Here is a 16,950-nt window from a genome sequence, read left to right as displayed (position 1 = left end):
CTGTACAATTGATCAATACTACACTGGTTGTCTATAGGAAGAACTTAACCTGAATTGATTCTAATGTGACATTTTTATTGGATTCCACACAAGTACGCATATGTATGTATGGATCTAGGATGATGATTATTATTGTTATTGTTAATGTTTTATTTTAGTGTCCCAAGGTCTAAATGCTGTTTCAGAGGCTTTTCTACCCTGGCAAGAATTAAATTCTGGGGGAAACACTGAAAATGTGTAATAATTTTTGGGGAATTTTGGCATGGAAATGGTTAAATGTAACTATATTGAAGATTAGCACAAAATACCAGCTTCAATCCCAAAATACTGCTGTCGGCCTTCAAGTTCCCATATCAGTCGAACCCGACTGTGAACATTTTGGATCGCTGTTATGGAGCACATACTGTGCAGTAATGTTAATGTTATGGATATTTGCTCATTGACATATCTAGAAAGGAAGCCCAGAATTCCTAGCAGTCATGTATAATACTATAATTATGAAGTAATCACTATGCGAGCACACAGATAACATGGTTAATTATAATAAGTCTGCTTTTCGCCTTCATTAGAGATGCCAAATTTCGCCCGGAGCCAGTACGATGTTATTTATATAGTTAGTACAGTGTTTACAGAAGTGGGAAGAGGACTTTTGAGAAATGCAGTCTTCAGCCTGGCTCTGTGATCACTGGCCAAGCAGATCCATCTAGCCAGTCCAAACAGATTTGAGTGAGTGGAGGGTAAGTCTTTTCCACTGTGTTTGAAGAGACTGGAGCCCAGATGGTTAGTAGTGCTGCCAGATCAATTACCAGCAGCACACCAGTGGAGAGAGCAGAGCAGAGCAGTTCGCTCGGAGGGGCAATTGAACTGATCCCTATTTGAACTTTCATATATAGTCATAGCATGCTGTGACATAAAGGACTCACACCAACAGAATGCCACATGTACGCCAGTGTAACGCTCTCTGGGGATATTGCTGTTTTACCTTCCAGCTACATTTTTTTACTGCTCATTCCAAACAGCCATCATGGCAACGGCATAAAGTAAACAGCTGTGCACATCGAGTGGTCCAGGCTAGAGGATTTGCCAAGAGGAAAACGAATAATGAAGGCATTTGCATTTGCAAAAAGTTGGAAATGTAGCACAGACTAGTTAAAAATTCGACACTAATAGGTTGGATCACCCTGTTCCTCAGAGGGAACAAACAGGCTTTCTGATTGAGATGCTGGTTGATAATATGAGTCATTATCAAGAATATTCAAGCAAATATTTATGTTAAAGGGGCAATAAGCAATATTTGTCCTGCCCCCCATAGCACAAATTAACCATCATACATCTGTGGGGGTTGATGAGGGTTGTCGATTTCTGGCAAAACCCTCCGGACCATTCTCTGTTTTGGAACAAAAACTCTCCACCCACTGGAGCTTCAAGATGATAGAGGTCATAAATTACTTAATACACCTTTAAGAGTAAAATCGGTAACATTAAGTGTTAATTAACTAATATTAACTAATGCATTTACTAGCATAAATTAAACACGAATAACAACATTAATAAATATTAGTTAATGTTAAATGCACTTGAAAAAACGCATTAATTCATGTTATGCATGTCTGGTAATAATGTTAACTAATGTGTTTACTAACATGAATTAAGCATGAACGGTGACATTAACAAAGATGAGTTCATATTAAATGCACAATAAACAACTGCATGAAGTAATGTTGTTATACATGTTTGTTAATGCCAATGTATTGTCTAAATTGAAACACTAACTCTTCATGTATTACTTAAACATATCTGTGAATTAATTAAAGTGATTAAGTAACAATAAGCATTGGAGCACAGGATATGTTTAAGTAATACATGAAGAGTTTGGGTTTCAATTTAACCCTAATCTAACCCTGAGCAAATGCTCTGTCCAGAGAAAGCTGGACTCACCAACACTGCCTGAACCTCTGCCACACACACACACACACACACACACACACACACACACCAACTTTCCATGGAGGACGGTGCTACAAGCGAGTGAACGACATTGCAACACACATACAACATAAGCTACAAAGTTTCTCAAGCCAAAAAAGCAAAAGACAAAGTATTATTAGTGCACTGTCACATTATTACTTTAAAATGGAATGCAAGTAATGTGCTGGAAAATCTTTAAGAACCTTTTCGGCTGATTAACTTAAGGCAACACAGGAGTAGAATTTGTAGTAGCGTATAGCCTTGCTAGACTACCTTTCACAATATATAGCATTAAGCTAACTCAAATGTGTCTGAGGCTAAGTTTAAGTTCACGCCTCTGTTTGAGCCTGGTGCTGTGAGCCAAGCAGCAACCTTGTAGCTGCTGCTTGGCTCACACCTCACACTTTGATATTTTTACCCAAGGTAACTTATAATTTCAAAATAACCCTATTCTCCTGAGGAAAGTTCAAACCCCTACAATGCTTTGTACCGCTGCTTGAAGTATTTGATCTTCTATGCCCTCAGAAACCTACAACTTGGAACTTTCCTGATTTTCAAGTAGCTATCACAAATGCAATAGAGCAAAAATCTGGACAGTGATTTCTCCTTGGATTCCTCCTGAAGCAGCACAAATATACAGAGGGAGAGAGACTATTTTTTTTTAACAAGCTGGTCTTTCTTCTGCCCAGCAAGATGGCCGACGGTAAGCTATCAGCATAAACGTTTGGAGGATTTTGATCACTCATTCAGCCAATCATAGTTTGCCCCGAGCTCAAGCAGTGTAAGAAAGTGGTTGGTAAAAAATTTGAATTCAAACAGTGGTGGTTAATGCTCCATTCAGTGAAAGGAATGACTCTCCATACCAACAAATGGATGGGCAATTGCTCCATTCAAACATTGAGTACTGTAATCAGACATTTTACCGACTTTTTTCTGTTTTCTGTCTGAATGTACTTCTTCAGCTAAAGTAGATTCAGCAAAATGAAGACAGCCGAGATCCAACACTTCAATCAATACGACAGCAGGTAAACAAAAGTGTGTCAAGTCATAACTCCAGGTCAGAACTTCTCATTTTTTTCCTCGATCATCTCTGTCCGACCAGATTCTTGCATTTGATTCGTCTTCGTTGTTTTGAATAAACACCGTGGACGGACAGAGTCTGGGAGATGGAGGGAGATCGTTGTGTTCTGCATTGTTCTAGGCAAACAGCAGCAAGGTTCAGATAGGGATCGGAGACGAGGATTGGACGAGGTGGGTATGAGTGAAGACAAAGTGCTTTAATCACTTCCCCCCGGGCCGCCGTATAGTGACGGCGACTATCACTGGGAAGCATCTGAAATACGTACGTGCGCGCCGAAGGCTTATCACGCTCGGGGAAGAAATCTCAGTGTCTTTTTTGAGCCTCCACACTGACCTTGAGTGACTCTGTGGTTTACGGGGAGGAACTCAAACAGCTCGAATCTCTCGTTCTCGCAGAAAGCCCTGTTTTCATCTTCGGCACAATACCGCAGAGACGCAGGTCTGCAGGCAGACGGGCCAAAGGCAATCAGGTCATTGACATTTAGGTCACTGACATTTAGTTTTCCATGTTTGTACAAACAAATCTCAGATTTTGAAGTTTTTTTTTTTTTCATGATTGTGGACACTACTGTAGAGTTGGACAAAGTTACAAACTAAGGCCCACATTAGTGAGTAGTACCGCTACACTGCAAAAAAAAAGGCCATCTCAAGTCATTTAGTCTCATATTCAAACTTAAAATCTTTTTTGTCTTAAACCAAGAGAAAAATTCTGTAAGGTAACTCCACTTGTTTCCAATGCAGCTTCACTTGTTTCAGGTATTTTCTAGAAATGAGTGTCAGTATGTTGAAACCAATCAGAATAAGGCAGATCACTGCACTGCTATCAAGAAAATGACACTTGATTCTACAAAATTCTTGAAACAATGATTTGTATGGGAAACAAGTCACATTATCGAACCCCATTGGCAGATTTAATAATTAATTAATTAATAATCGACTAAATGACTTAGGTTAGGTTAAGATGAAGAGTTTTTGCAGTGTACTTCATGGCATGGTACACTTTTTAAGGTTAGACTGATATGTTTTGTTGGCAATATATCAGGCCTCTAATTATAAATCGTATATTGGCCAGTCAGTGTCGTCCACCTTTCATATGATGGAGGTTCCTCCCTGACCATAGTTAGTGAATATGTTTTTATTATTATTTTATATTAGATGTCTGACCAGAAAAATCATTCGAGTGTGGTGGGGGAGGATTTTACTCAGCAGTCTGTAAAACCTTCAATAAAATTTGGCTTAACGGACAATTCCAGCGTGATTTGAGTGTTTCTGCAATTTTTTTTTTACGTTTTCCACTCCTTTAATGTTAATTCTGACTGTTTTTACATGCATGCACCATGATTAAAGATATTTTGAAATCAGTTTTGCCATACCTGTCATGCTCATTCACTCCCATTCAGTTCCAAACAGCACAGAAAGCAACTCAGAGACTTGTAATTCCGTTAGTAAACACACACACACACACACACACACACACGCACACACACACATACACACAAACACCCACAGATATGTATACAAATACACACAAATTAACAGAAAACAAATTAACAAGAAAGGAACGATTAAGTGACATTGAATACAATGACCGTATAGAATCTCACAGGAAATTGGCTTATAAAACACTATCTGATAAGCCACGCCCACACTGACCAATCACAGTAGAATATTTCATATTCATTTATCATAATCATTTATTCAATGTTACAAACTTCCCATATCTACTTCAGCCAGAATCTAAATTATTAAAATGAATGTGCCCAAAATCAATTTTTGTGTCTCTGTTATACCACTTCCTCCACCAGTTACGTAAATATTGGGAAATAATCCATAACATTGTAACATACTTTATTTGGAAAGGCAAAAAACCCAGAATAAAATTAGTAAATAGTACAGATGAGAGGTGGAAAGTTTAGCAATCCTTGATTTTAGCAAAAATTGAAGAAACCTACTATAAAAAACATTATACAACGGTTAGTTCCGGTCGAGCAATTTGACTGGACAAGAGGCATTCTATGAGTGCTGATATACAGTATAACAGCACTGGGACGCTTCACAGGTGTTCTAATGTAACCTTGATTAGGCTGCGTTCACACACAGCGTTTTTTTGTGTGGAGAAAGCTCTGCCTGGAGCTTCTTGTGAGGAGAAATAAAAAGCGGATCACCACAACGTCATCTGACGTTAGCTGAGTAGCTGCTAGCTAACCAGCTGGTTAGCACTTACAGCAGACAATACAGTGTTGTGCAACAAACAAATGCTTACCAGATATTCCCAGTACACGTCCACACAAAACTCTAACTTCATTCGCACCTAGCGACAGCGCAAATATGGATTTGACCTTAATTATGAATGGTCGGCCGAGGTGGAAGGTTGGGAAGAAAGTAAGCTGAAATTGTCTGTGCTAACCTCAAAGTAGCTAGCTAGCTTGCAGTCGAGAAACAGTTTACCTGTTGCTTGGCAACACTTGGTAGTGGAATCCTGAGCGAACTGTTTTGGTTGGCGGAGACAAATAACACAAAAATCATCTGTTGTCTCAAATTACCATTACTTGATGAATAGCTTTGTTTATACAACTAAAGCAATATCACACTCGAGGTCGTGCTGTTGTACTGTATATCAGCACGGCTGTGATTATCTTCGGCACGAGGCCGCTGATATACAGTACAACAGCACAACCTCGAGTGTGATATTGCTTAATCCAACAATAGCTGGAAAGCGTGCAAAGTTCCATGTCTCAACAGTTGCAGAGTTCTGACCTGACATTTTTACTTTTGAATTGAGTTGATATTTTAAAGTATGCTGGAGTCATGCAGGTCCAAAGTTTTGGGTGGAAGAAAGAAAGAAGGAAAGAAAGGAAGAAAGAAAATAAGAAAGAAAGAGAAATACAACAACATATCTGTTTAACTGGGGGGATTACTGTTACACCAATTTATTAGCTTTAAAAAATGTAAGCTTTAAAGCTTAGCTTTAAATATAAACAAAACATTCAAATATTTTGTTAGAATGTAATAAAAGAGAAGCCATTGCTTCAGATAATATACAATATACAGAATTTCAAATCTTAGAGGAACTGTTGAGTCAATTTGATTTTCTTTATTGTCTTCTAACTTTAATAAAGTCTGTCATTGCATGAATGGGAAATAACATTGTACTGAAAAACGAAACATTAAATTAACATCCACACTTTCACATGGGTTTTGATTGACAATGGTTGGTTTTTCAAAATTAGCCATACCCCATATTATAGATAGATAGATAGATAGATAGATAGATAGATAGATAGATAATCTACTAGCACTATCCAGTGGTTTATATTTCTAAAGAACAGTTTGTAACAAAAAGTACAAGTACCACTACCAAAATCTTTTTTTTTTTTTTTTACAGTATGTCGTTGGAGACCATGGTCTTTGAAGCTGAATTTCCACTCAGGACGAGCATGTCGCTGCTGATGTGCTGTCTCTAAGTAGCTGGCTATTAAGCGGGGCATTGTCTGTCTGCTGCAGGAGTCTGGCTGAATATGACCAGTGGATAGGAACAACGCTGATGGAGCTTGGAGAGCACATTAGAGAGCATGGGTATTCTTAACTGTCCATAAAGCGATGTGCTGCCATTTGAATAGCACTTGGGGTAATTATGGTCGGCAGCTCATCCGCCGTCGGCTTTGTGGCCGATTCCGTCTCCTTCTTTCAATTTCCTGCCTCGTTGAGGATGCTAGGGAGATACATGGGCAGGACGGGGCCAGGCGACGCACGGCAGCAAAGCACCTTATAATTAAAAGTGTTTGGAAAGTGAGGTGAGGAAGAGACACTATTACCTTACCTCGCATTTTGAGGGGAAAACGAACAATTACAAGAGTGAAATAAATAATACGGTGAAATCAGGGTTTATTTGCCTTAATGCACGGTATACTACAAATAGCTGATTATTGCGCTATTATCCAAGCATGCAGTTTGATAAACCAGTTAATTCTAATTTGTATAGTATAGTGCGTTTTAGAATATCATTAGTCACAGAATTGTTATCAAAGATAATTTGAATTACAGAGGGGACTTGGTTATGAAACACTGGTTATGCACCTAATTTAGAAGTTATCCAGACAAACGCACTTTGTTGAGTCAGAGCCAAATGTGTCAGAGGGTTGCCAATGTCAGAAATACACATTTAAAGGCATTATCTGGTTTTGAGCTTAAATATTAATAACCCAAATCTTAAAGAAAGCCAAATAGCCAATTGGTTGATCTGTTTTAATTACTCAACTATTCATTGAATTTTATGTAATACAAATATAAGGATGGAATGGGAGAAAGCATCGCTCAACACCGGCCAACAGTACTGTCAGCCTCCAGGTTTACTTCAAACTTCTTACAACCTTCACATGTGAACACTTGCCATTTTATTTAGATTTGTCTGGAACACTCAATTTACAATACGTCTCATTCAAAACTCATTACTGGTCTTGTCTGGATGATTAGATCTCACTGGCTTTGATGCAGTGGTTGATTTCACTCAGGAGCGGGAGGTGGAGTGTGTGTGTGTGTGTGTGTGTGTGTGTGTGTGTGTTTGGGTGGTGGGGTGGGGTTGGGGGGTGCACATGTGTTACAGTTCACAGACCAGACTCCTAGCCTCAGTCTCTGCTCATTCATTTTTGATTGGGGCGCGGTGGGTAAGACAGCTCCTTGTAGATGGCATTTGAATCACACCACTGATCTCCACTCAGGAATATTTGCACCTTTGTGTTCAAGTAGCTACTACAGCCGCTGTTGAAATCTAGTAGCCAAACAGCCTGTCTGGTAGTTTTGATTTTAGTTGGCAACATTCTTGTAGCCAATGATAATGTAACAGCCAGAAAATGTATTAATGAGTCAAAATGTAATAAAATGTCCTTCTAATGGGCTGAAAATGTAATAAAACCTCTTAATGTAATAAATTACTGCTAAAGTAATGGCATCTTCAGACTGATATTGTAATTTTTTTTCTTGATAATGTAATACATTATTACTGTAATAATAGACATTATTTCTATGTAAAGAATTAAACTTATTTTTACATTATCAGTTTGAAGATGTTATACATTTTAATTACAATTAATTACATCAACTGTTTTATTACATTTTTGACCCACTTACAATTTTATTATTACATTATTGGTTGCTACAACTTTTGATTTCTTGGAGATTTATTGAATCAAAGCATCAAAGTTGCAAAAACAGTGTCCTTTTGAGATGTATGGAGCTTGGCAGTGGCCGTTCTGTCGGGGGAAAAAAATTATTTCATGGTATCAGTGTTTTAACTTTGGACAGTATATATAATGGCAGCCTATTTAATGACAGTAAAATAAAACAATAATAAATTAAACAATAAATGGATTTTTTTTTTAACAAAATTTGTATTTTCTTGTATTTTTGTATCAAAATCCCATTACTTTTACTTCCTGGAAAACCATGTATCTTTAATGGTAACCTCATGCTGTAAACCTCAGGCGTAATAAAACTTTCAACCAATAACACATCAGATTTTTGAACAATCCCGCCCCTCTCATCAAATAAAACTGCATTTCTCTCCCTAACTGATATCCCATTGGTTTACGCTGAATGATCCCTCCCCACCCTTATATCCTGTTTCAACTGGAAATACATCAGATGAAGCAAGATGCTCTCAAAATGCCATTTCATTGGATTTTAAGATCTTGACCAAGTAAACCATAATCAATTCCAAAAACAATTCACAAATCCAGAAAAAACCCACATTTCTCACCCTGCAGATTTCCAGATGTTTTTGTATGTTAAACAGTGATTTATACAGTAGAATCAATTACCATGTGAAGAGCTGCTTGAAGATTTAAATTGTTGTTTATGGCCATGTGAAGAACCATTACTGCTTCCATATGGCAGCTAGTGGTTTATAGCAGCAATTGGTTCTTCAGTTTGTTCTGTGCTTCAGAAGTGCTTCTATTGAGCTCTAAAAGGTTATACAAAAACACAAATGGTAATCCATAGTGTAATAGGTCCATGTGGGACCATTACTGGATCTCTAGATTCTGCTATCCTTCTTCAGTACTTCATAACTCTATGGGACCGGGCATAAGATATCATAATAATGACAAAATATATCAAAAATTACCAGCTATTTTTGCTTGTCGACTTAAAACTCACAAAATGAATGTAGACCTAAAACAAACATAGCAAACATGAACAAAATAACATGGTCGCATTAACAACAAAATACAAATAACATACCTTTTCAAGACAGTGAAGAATGTTAATATTGTAGAACATGAAACAGTTCTTCAAGCTAATATTCAAGCTAACATTGTTCTAACAGCCGTTACAACAATGCGGAACAATGCAAATCATGTAGAAGTCTTAAAGTGAACAAAGAAATTTCCCAGCAGTGTAGGCTACTGAAAAATAGCCAAAAGGAGCAGTTAGCTACTAAATATACCCCCAAGAAAAAAACTGCACCGAACTACAGTCTTCCAGAAACTTAGTGTGACTATCTCCCTCCCCTCTTTCAAACAGCCAACAATGACAAGCCATTTATCTACAACTCGGCCAATCCCAATCGAAGCTTCAGTGAATACTGTCAGGAGCCAAAGCAGAAGTGTAGGCCGAAGCCTTCCCGTGGTTGACTAGCGGCTAAGTGGCTAACGTGATTTTCCATTGACCGCAAAGTAGTCAACCAAGCAACGAATGCTGTTGTTTCACCTCTCAGCAAACTACGGAGCATAAGCTTTAGACAATTTGCACGTGTCTGTTATTTTAGGTGTAAAACTCTCAGAAAAGACTTTGTAACAATGGAGAACTACAACGTAGAATGTACCAACTGTAGATAGTGGGGGTGATCCACCTGAGTAGGGAGTAGATGTTGTCACGTGTGGGTAGGTTTTTGAGATGCAAATTGGAACTTTGCTAAAGTCTGAGTTCAGGCTCATGATAGATAATACTGAATGGATTTTTGTGCAATCAAGCCAGACATGATGTGTTATTATGTCAACTTCAGCTCCCTATACTAGCCAAGTAGCCTTTGGCTTCTCTCCCTGTGCACGGTCCAGTGGCTCTGGCTAGAGTCGAAGCAACAATTAACCAAACTACATAGCCTCAGCTGCTAAAGTTAAATGAACTGGACTGATTTTAAGACAAAGAAATAAACTGTGTTCATCTTGAAAGTAGGCTCAGTCTTTTCTCTTTTTTAGATGATTTTTTTTGCATTTTTGTTTTATCGGACAATACAGTAGATAGAGACTGGAAAGTGGGTAGAAAGAGGGGGATGACAAAGAACAAAGGAGAGACATGCAGTGGGAATATGGGCTCTGATTGGTCGATTGACAGCCAGTCGTGCTGCTGGACAACTTTGCCCCCAAAAAGGACAACCTGCACTAAACCCAACACAAAGAAACTTGCCACTGTAAGTGGCTCGCTTAATAATATGGATTTGTAGCACGATTCACACAGTATGACTTACATTTTTGTACCATCACTTCTACTATAAAATTAATAATTAAGGTGAAAAAGAGGCACCACACTGCTGCACATGCACAGACTCCGCCATCACACACACACACACACACACACACACACAGGCCATACTCAAACTGTTTCTTACAGCAGTTAAAGCAATCAGGTTACCACATGTACATGAATATTCTCCTATAGGCATGTAAACATCTCTTCCCTCACTGCAAATACTGATTAAAACATAATACAATCAAAGATAAAATGGAGCAGAATAGTTCCTCAGGGAATCAGTGCTTATGTACTAATTATAATGCATGAGCATCATAGTCATTATGTACTCCCTCTGTCTGTTATTACTGCAAAATCTGTGCTTTTTTCACTTTCTGAAGGCATAGACTTCGTTACAATGACAGAAATGATAATGGACTGCTGTTTCTTAGGACTTGTACAGTTCATCCCCACAATATTCTTCTTATGAATACAGTAAATTAAGTATAGATATTGAAAGATTCAAAATGACCAGTACTGAGGCTCTGACTGTGATTTTCCACTCTTTAGAAATCGCCACTGATGCTGTTTGAGGAAAAAAAGAAGTAGAAAACAAGTAATTCTGAAATGCGACATTTGTGTACACCTCTGCCTCATTTGCTTTATGAGATACCTTTGGTAAATGAAAGCGAAAGGGCAACTTTCACAGCTCCTTGAGATGAAAAAGTGCCTTTTTTCCAAACTCTGCACAGAAAACAAACAATTACATTCTTGACTGCCTTTATTTACTCCATGATTGAGCAGTGCAGGCAGACAGGAGCAGGCAGATTAATTAACTAGCGCCTGAAAACCTTTATTCTTAGAGCGTTGTCACATTGATGGATGGCTGATTAAAGTCAATGAGATGGCTATCAGTACACAACAGTGAACCAGTCAAAAGCGGAAAAAAAATAAATAAAACAAAAACAAAACCGAGGTAAAAAATTAAAGGAAAAAATACAAATACAGGTGTACCGCAGCTGACCAGGGGAACACTTTACGGTTAAGGACACTGCTGAGCATGAAGAAGAAGAAAAGGAAGTAATTGGGGATGGAGGAGGAGGCAGCGGGTGCAGCGTATCATGCCAGCCGCAGCTCAAATTGCCTGGCTTCTGCGTCTTTTGATGAGATTTCTCATTAGGGGTCTATACAGCCCAGACTTTGGAAATATCACAGAATTAATTAAAATGATAGGAATGGAGAAAGTGGGCTGCCAGTGACAGGACGGCAGAGGGCCTGCATAATCATTGTTCTGATCAGAGCCCTATTGTCTGCCTATGAATGTGCCTGTTGACGGCGGCCAGCGCCTCTTATATGTTTATCTGGATTCCCGGGCCAGTAGCTTGTTTCCAGCATGCCGCCGTTGATAGAGCATTCAGCCCCATTGCTGTGAAGAGGTTCAAAGGCTTCATTTAGTCGCTGGAGCACCGAGAGCTCACCAGGCTGCTTCCAGCCCGTTTTATCAGCCAGTTTTCAGATTTAGATAGGGAGATTCTGACTGTGTGCATATCTGTCCTTTCCCTCACACTGGCTGGCTTACTCGTGTCGTGCGGCGAAAAACACAAAATCCTCAAATCCGTCTGTCTCCTCCTTTGTCGATTTCACAGAGAATCAACACCGTAGGTTAATCCACTATTATTACCCCCCCACCATGCATTTATCCTGCAGCCGTCCGGCATTAGTGCTGCAGTGGCGCCTGCAGTCTGTTCTTTCTAATGCATAGCCAGTGCTGAAGTCCTCCTGTAACTAGATGGCCAGCAAACTCACTAGCAACCTGAACCTGCAGTCTTTTTTCTTTCATCCGCACTTAACCCTCTGGAGTCTTAGTCCAGAGCTTTCAAAAAGCTTTATATGCTGTATGTTTCTAAAAAATAGGGGGCGTGGTCATGTGGGTATGGGATAGATGAGATTTGATGTCGATATACTTTCGATAGCATATGTATATACTTTTTCTATGTGTATTTTTTTATATACTTTTTCTATGTATATACTTTTTCTATGTATATTTTGTCTATGTTATTTCTATATTATTATATAATTCTATTCTGTGTATTTTTTGAGTATCCTGGTTACCATGTATACACCTATATATGCCTTTTCACTGTAATGAACCTGTCCCATCTACTTGTGGTGACGTCACCTACCAGCTGACAGTGAAGCCTGTATATTGGACGAATGAACAGGTGGTTTTGATTTTAATTTAACCTGACGAAGATCCATCGTAGATCGAAACGTTGCCATGCAATAAAGGGTTAAACCATACTTCGCTGTGCGGGTTCTACTTTGAACTGATCTTTGGCACTTGATCTCATATAAATCTCATATAAATGCCTTTATCTGATTATGTTACTGTAATTGTGGTAAGGTCATAATTGGAGTAAGTGTAAGCGGTTATATAAATTGAGATTTCTGCTCAATCTTTTTATTTATTGGGGCATATAGACGCATTTGATTTCTTTTGGCGTTTTCAAACTGCGCATGCCATCATGGTCACCAGATGCAATAAGATGTATTTCCAAAGCAAACAACATGGTGCAGTGCATAGACCGATTATCAAATGAATCCATGTAAACTGGGTTGTTAGAGAAATCGCGTCACTTCAAACCATGTAAACGTGCGAGAGGCTCTGATTGCATCGACAGAGGATCTAGAAAATCTACTAGAAAATCTGGTGTCTTAAAGGCTGAAAGACAAGTTAAGTCCAAATTTTTTCAACTTTATTTACACATTGTAACAAACAATATATACTGAAATGCCTCAATTGTTAACTGAAAAAAAATAAATAAATAAATAAAACTTAGTAACAGCAGTGATTCGGTCTCTACTAACTTAGCACGCTTTGATTTTGACATTTTTCCCCCATTCATCTTTGCAGTAGAATTGGAGTTCACTGAGATTGTGAGGGGATTGGCTGTGAATAGCTCTCTTTCGGTCGGCTCAAAGATTTTCAGCGGGGTTGAGGTCAGGGCTCTGACTGGGCCATCCCAAGACATTGATCTTTCTTTTTTTCAGCCATTCCATTGGTGGATTTGGCTGTGTGCTGTGGGTCATTATAGTGTTGAAAGGTGGAATTCTTCCCTAGCTTCAGCTTTTTTGCAGAGGGCAGCAGGTTTTTCTCCAGAATCGGTTGGCATTTTGTGCTATTCATTTCCCCCTCTGTCCTCACCAGAGGCACCGTCCTTACTGAAGAGAGACAGCCTCATATCATGATGCTGCCACTATGCTTGTCAGTAGTGACTGTGTTCTTACACTGTGAACACATTGATTGCAACAAATCCATAGCCTTCCATTCCAGAATTCCATTCTGTTACTGCTGCGTTCATTGTGGAATACCATACCACAAGAATACCATTGGTTAGACATGATTAACATGAACTGATTTTTCACATTTTATCCATAATGTCCTGATGAAATGCCATTTTCCTTTATGCAAAACACCCCTGTTCATCATACTTTTGAAAATAATGTGATATATATTTCAATTTTCATGTGGATAATATCTAACTAGTCATAACTGACTAGTGTGTGAAAGAGTTTGCACAGCGTCTTTTGTTCCGGGTTTCAAGAGTAGAAGTCATAGAACCATATGACCACACTGGTATTTAATAAATGTGAAGTAGGAGGAGTACCAGTGGGCTCAAGTTATTTTTCCAAATTGAGTAATTCCATATCTGACATTTTTTGCATGTGTGTAAGAAGGTAGAAGTACTGTGTTGATTTACACAAGACATAACTTACTTTTGTTGTTGTTGATAGTGATCCAAGGAGGATAGCAAGACAGCAAACTTGTAAGGACAGAAATCTGATTGGCTGTTGACGGCCAATGAGTGAGAAAAGCTCAGCCGTGGCCGACATTTCTCTTTCTCCTGGTTGCGAAGCTCTATAGGAAATGAATGGACTTCTGGTGATTTGTTGATCATGTTGAGAGTCCTCTCTATTTTTTCAGCCATTTCAAAAAATTAAATTAGATGATTTAAGTATTATGTTTTCCTTAATTGTGAGAACTGAGAATTCAAAACTCTGAAAACAGATGCAAAATTTCTGCTATTGTAGGATAGCGACCAAAAGGCTAATTTTGGTGGACTTGCCCTTTATCCTGTGTTTTTTCCTGGTTGCTTTGTTTTTCCCACTTATTCATACTGTATACATTGAAACCGTTTCTGATAGTGCAGTAAGTATTGAACCTGATCTACCGACCTTGTTATTTACCATTTAGCTTGGAGTGAATATACAGTAATCAATATTCTTTCAGCCTGTCAAAAGGGTAAAGCAGGAGACATTCAACCCCATATAGAATGCTGCATGTCTGTTGAAAGGAGCAGGTTACAGGGCCAGATGTAGAATCTTTCCCTGATCTCACTGCAGTTCTGCTCCCTGGTAGCTCCTCCTCACTGGTCCTTTATGTACATCTCCGTCTGTGGCTTGGGGGAACTTATGGCTTATTTGAGGCGAGCAGTAAAGACCTCATTCCATCTGTTTAATTACAGTGGAGATTAGCAGATTATTTTTGCATTACCGGCGCCTGTCGCTCCTCATCACACTGGAAACCCTGGGGAAGGCTGCTAGGCTCTGGCAAAGAATCACAAACTCACTGCAGAACTGAATTTGGCTCCACAACTATAGAAATTCGCTTCAGCTCAACAAGTACCGGGTGCTGCATTAGGGATCCATATTTCCTTAGAGCAAGGCTTTTTTAACCTTTATTTATCCAGGGAAAGGTCTTCTTTTCCAGTAACACCCTGCTTCATATTCACACAGTTCACCACATTCACACTGGGAGCTGCCCAGTACAACCACAGTCATCTACTGGTGGCCAGTGAGCAGAACCCCCAGTCTGGGCATTTGAACCGGCGACCTTCCAGTTACAGCCCAGTGCTTCTCAATCACGGTCCATCGAGGGCCCAAGAGTCTGCAGGTTTCCATTCCAACCACACAATACAGAAAGCTGATTCCTCCCCAAATTCCCCCAGCGGTGTAGCATGAAAGTGACGGGGCCCCAGTGCAAATGTTTTTGTTGGGCCCTCCCCCGCATGCGCACACATACACTACCACCTTCTCCATCACGTACAAATTAGCAGGTACATCTATCACAGAGAAGACAATTGCAAAAATGTCACCGCTGTGCCACCTCTAGTCCCACAGACAGTAACCGCTGGTCAGCACCATGGACAGCAGTCCTCTGATCTCTAAATCAAACAGACTCCCCTCAAATAGCCTACAGCTTTAGCACTGAATAATGTCAACAACAAAAAACAACTAATATTGGTTGACAATGACAACAAATTACTGTTTACAGCCACATGTATTATACATATGGATGGTGTGGGTGGTTGGTGTATTATATATGTCTCAGTGACTGTTCTTACCAGTTGGAGGCCCATCCATGGGATATGGGGGCCCACCCTACATTCCTTGGAAGGCCGATGGGCCCTATGGAGCTCTGGGCCCCGGTGCAACAGCAGGACTTGGACACGGCATTTTCAGCTAAAGCTTGGCTAACGGTTAAGTTGAGGCAACTAAAACAACTTTGGTTAACGTTAGGGAAAGGAAAGGGGCTTTGGTCATGGTTAAATGAGAAAAACTTGCGCTAAAAATTCAAATTTGACCAAAAATCCCTTACTTTCCACTGTGCTACTTCAATGTGACACTGCTTTCTGTTTATAGTTTATAGTCGTGCCTATTTCGCATAACTGTTTCGTGCTGGGAATACGGATTTTTAGCACCTTACGTGCCACCAATATGTAATTCGGTGTTAACAAGTTGTGTTCATTTCACATATTTGTGTGAGATCAGGTTGCTCTCAGCGTTACCAGTGTACACATTTCAGAATAAAACATGAGGATTTTAGAGCCCAGTTCCATATTTTAGCAATAAATGTTTCCCTTCGGTGATGGAGGAGTATGATGAGACCGGGGTGACACCGCTCTTCATTCCACAGACCACAGGAATTTCTAATCGACTAACGGAATTCTGCTGCTGCTCATTTAAAGCAGCCTCTGCTCTAGGGGAGAGAAGCAGAGGGGCCTAGTAAGGACACACTGAAATCCCCCTACACAACCTCCTCATAAAGTCCCATAGGGCAGATATTGGCTTTTTATTAAGAATCAGATCTGGTCCAGTCAGTGTTGCCCACCTCTGATATGATGGATATGATGCAGTTTGATTAATTACATATTTATTGTAGAATTGATCAATACTACACTGGTTGTTGAAATGCATATGGGAATCTCTTTACCTGAATTAATTCTAATGCCACGTTTTGTAGTATGCATTAATGTATTATTACTATTATCCTGGGTTTCAATGGAGTTTTAGTGTCCTATGATGGTGTAAATGCTGTTTCAGAGGCTTTTCCACCCTAAACTCTGAATAATTGTAATTTGTTGACAAGAAAATTGTCAAACTTAAAGATATTAAGAT

Source organism: Centroberyx gerrardi, chromosome 19 (assembly GCF_048128805.1).
Source record: "Centroberyx gerrardi isolate f3 chromosome 19, fCenGer3.hap1.cur.20231027, whole genome shotgun sequence".
Classification (NCBI taxonomy): domain Eukaryota; kingdom Metazoa; phylum Chordata; class Actinopteri; order Beryciformes; family Berycidae; genus Centroberyx; species Centroberyx gerrardi.
Note: the sequence above shows the minus strand (reverse complement) of the source record.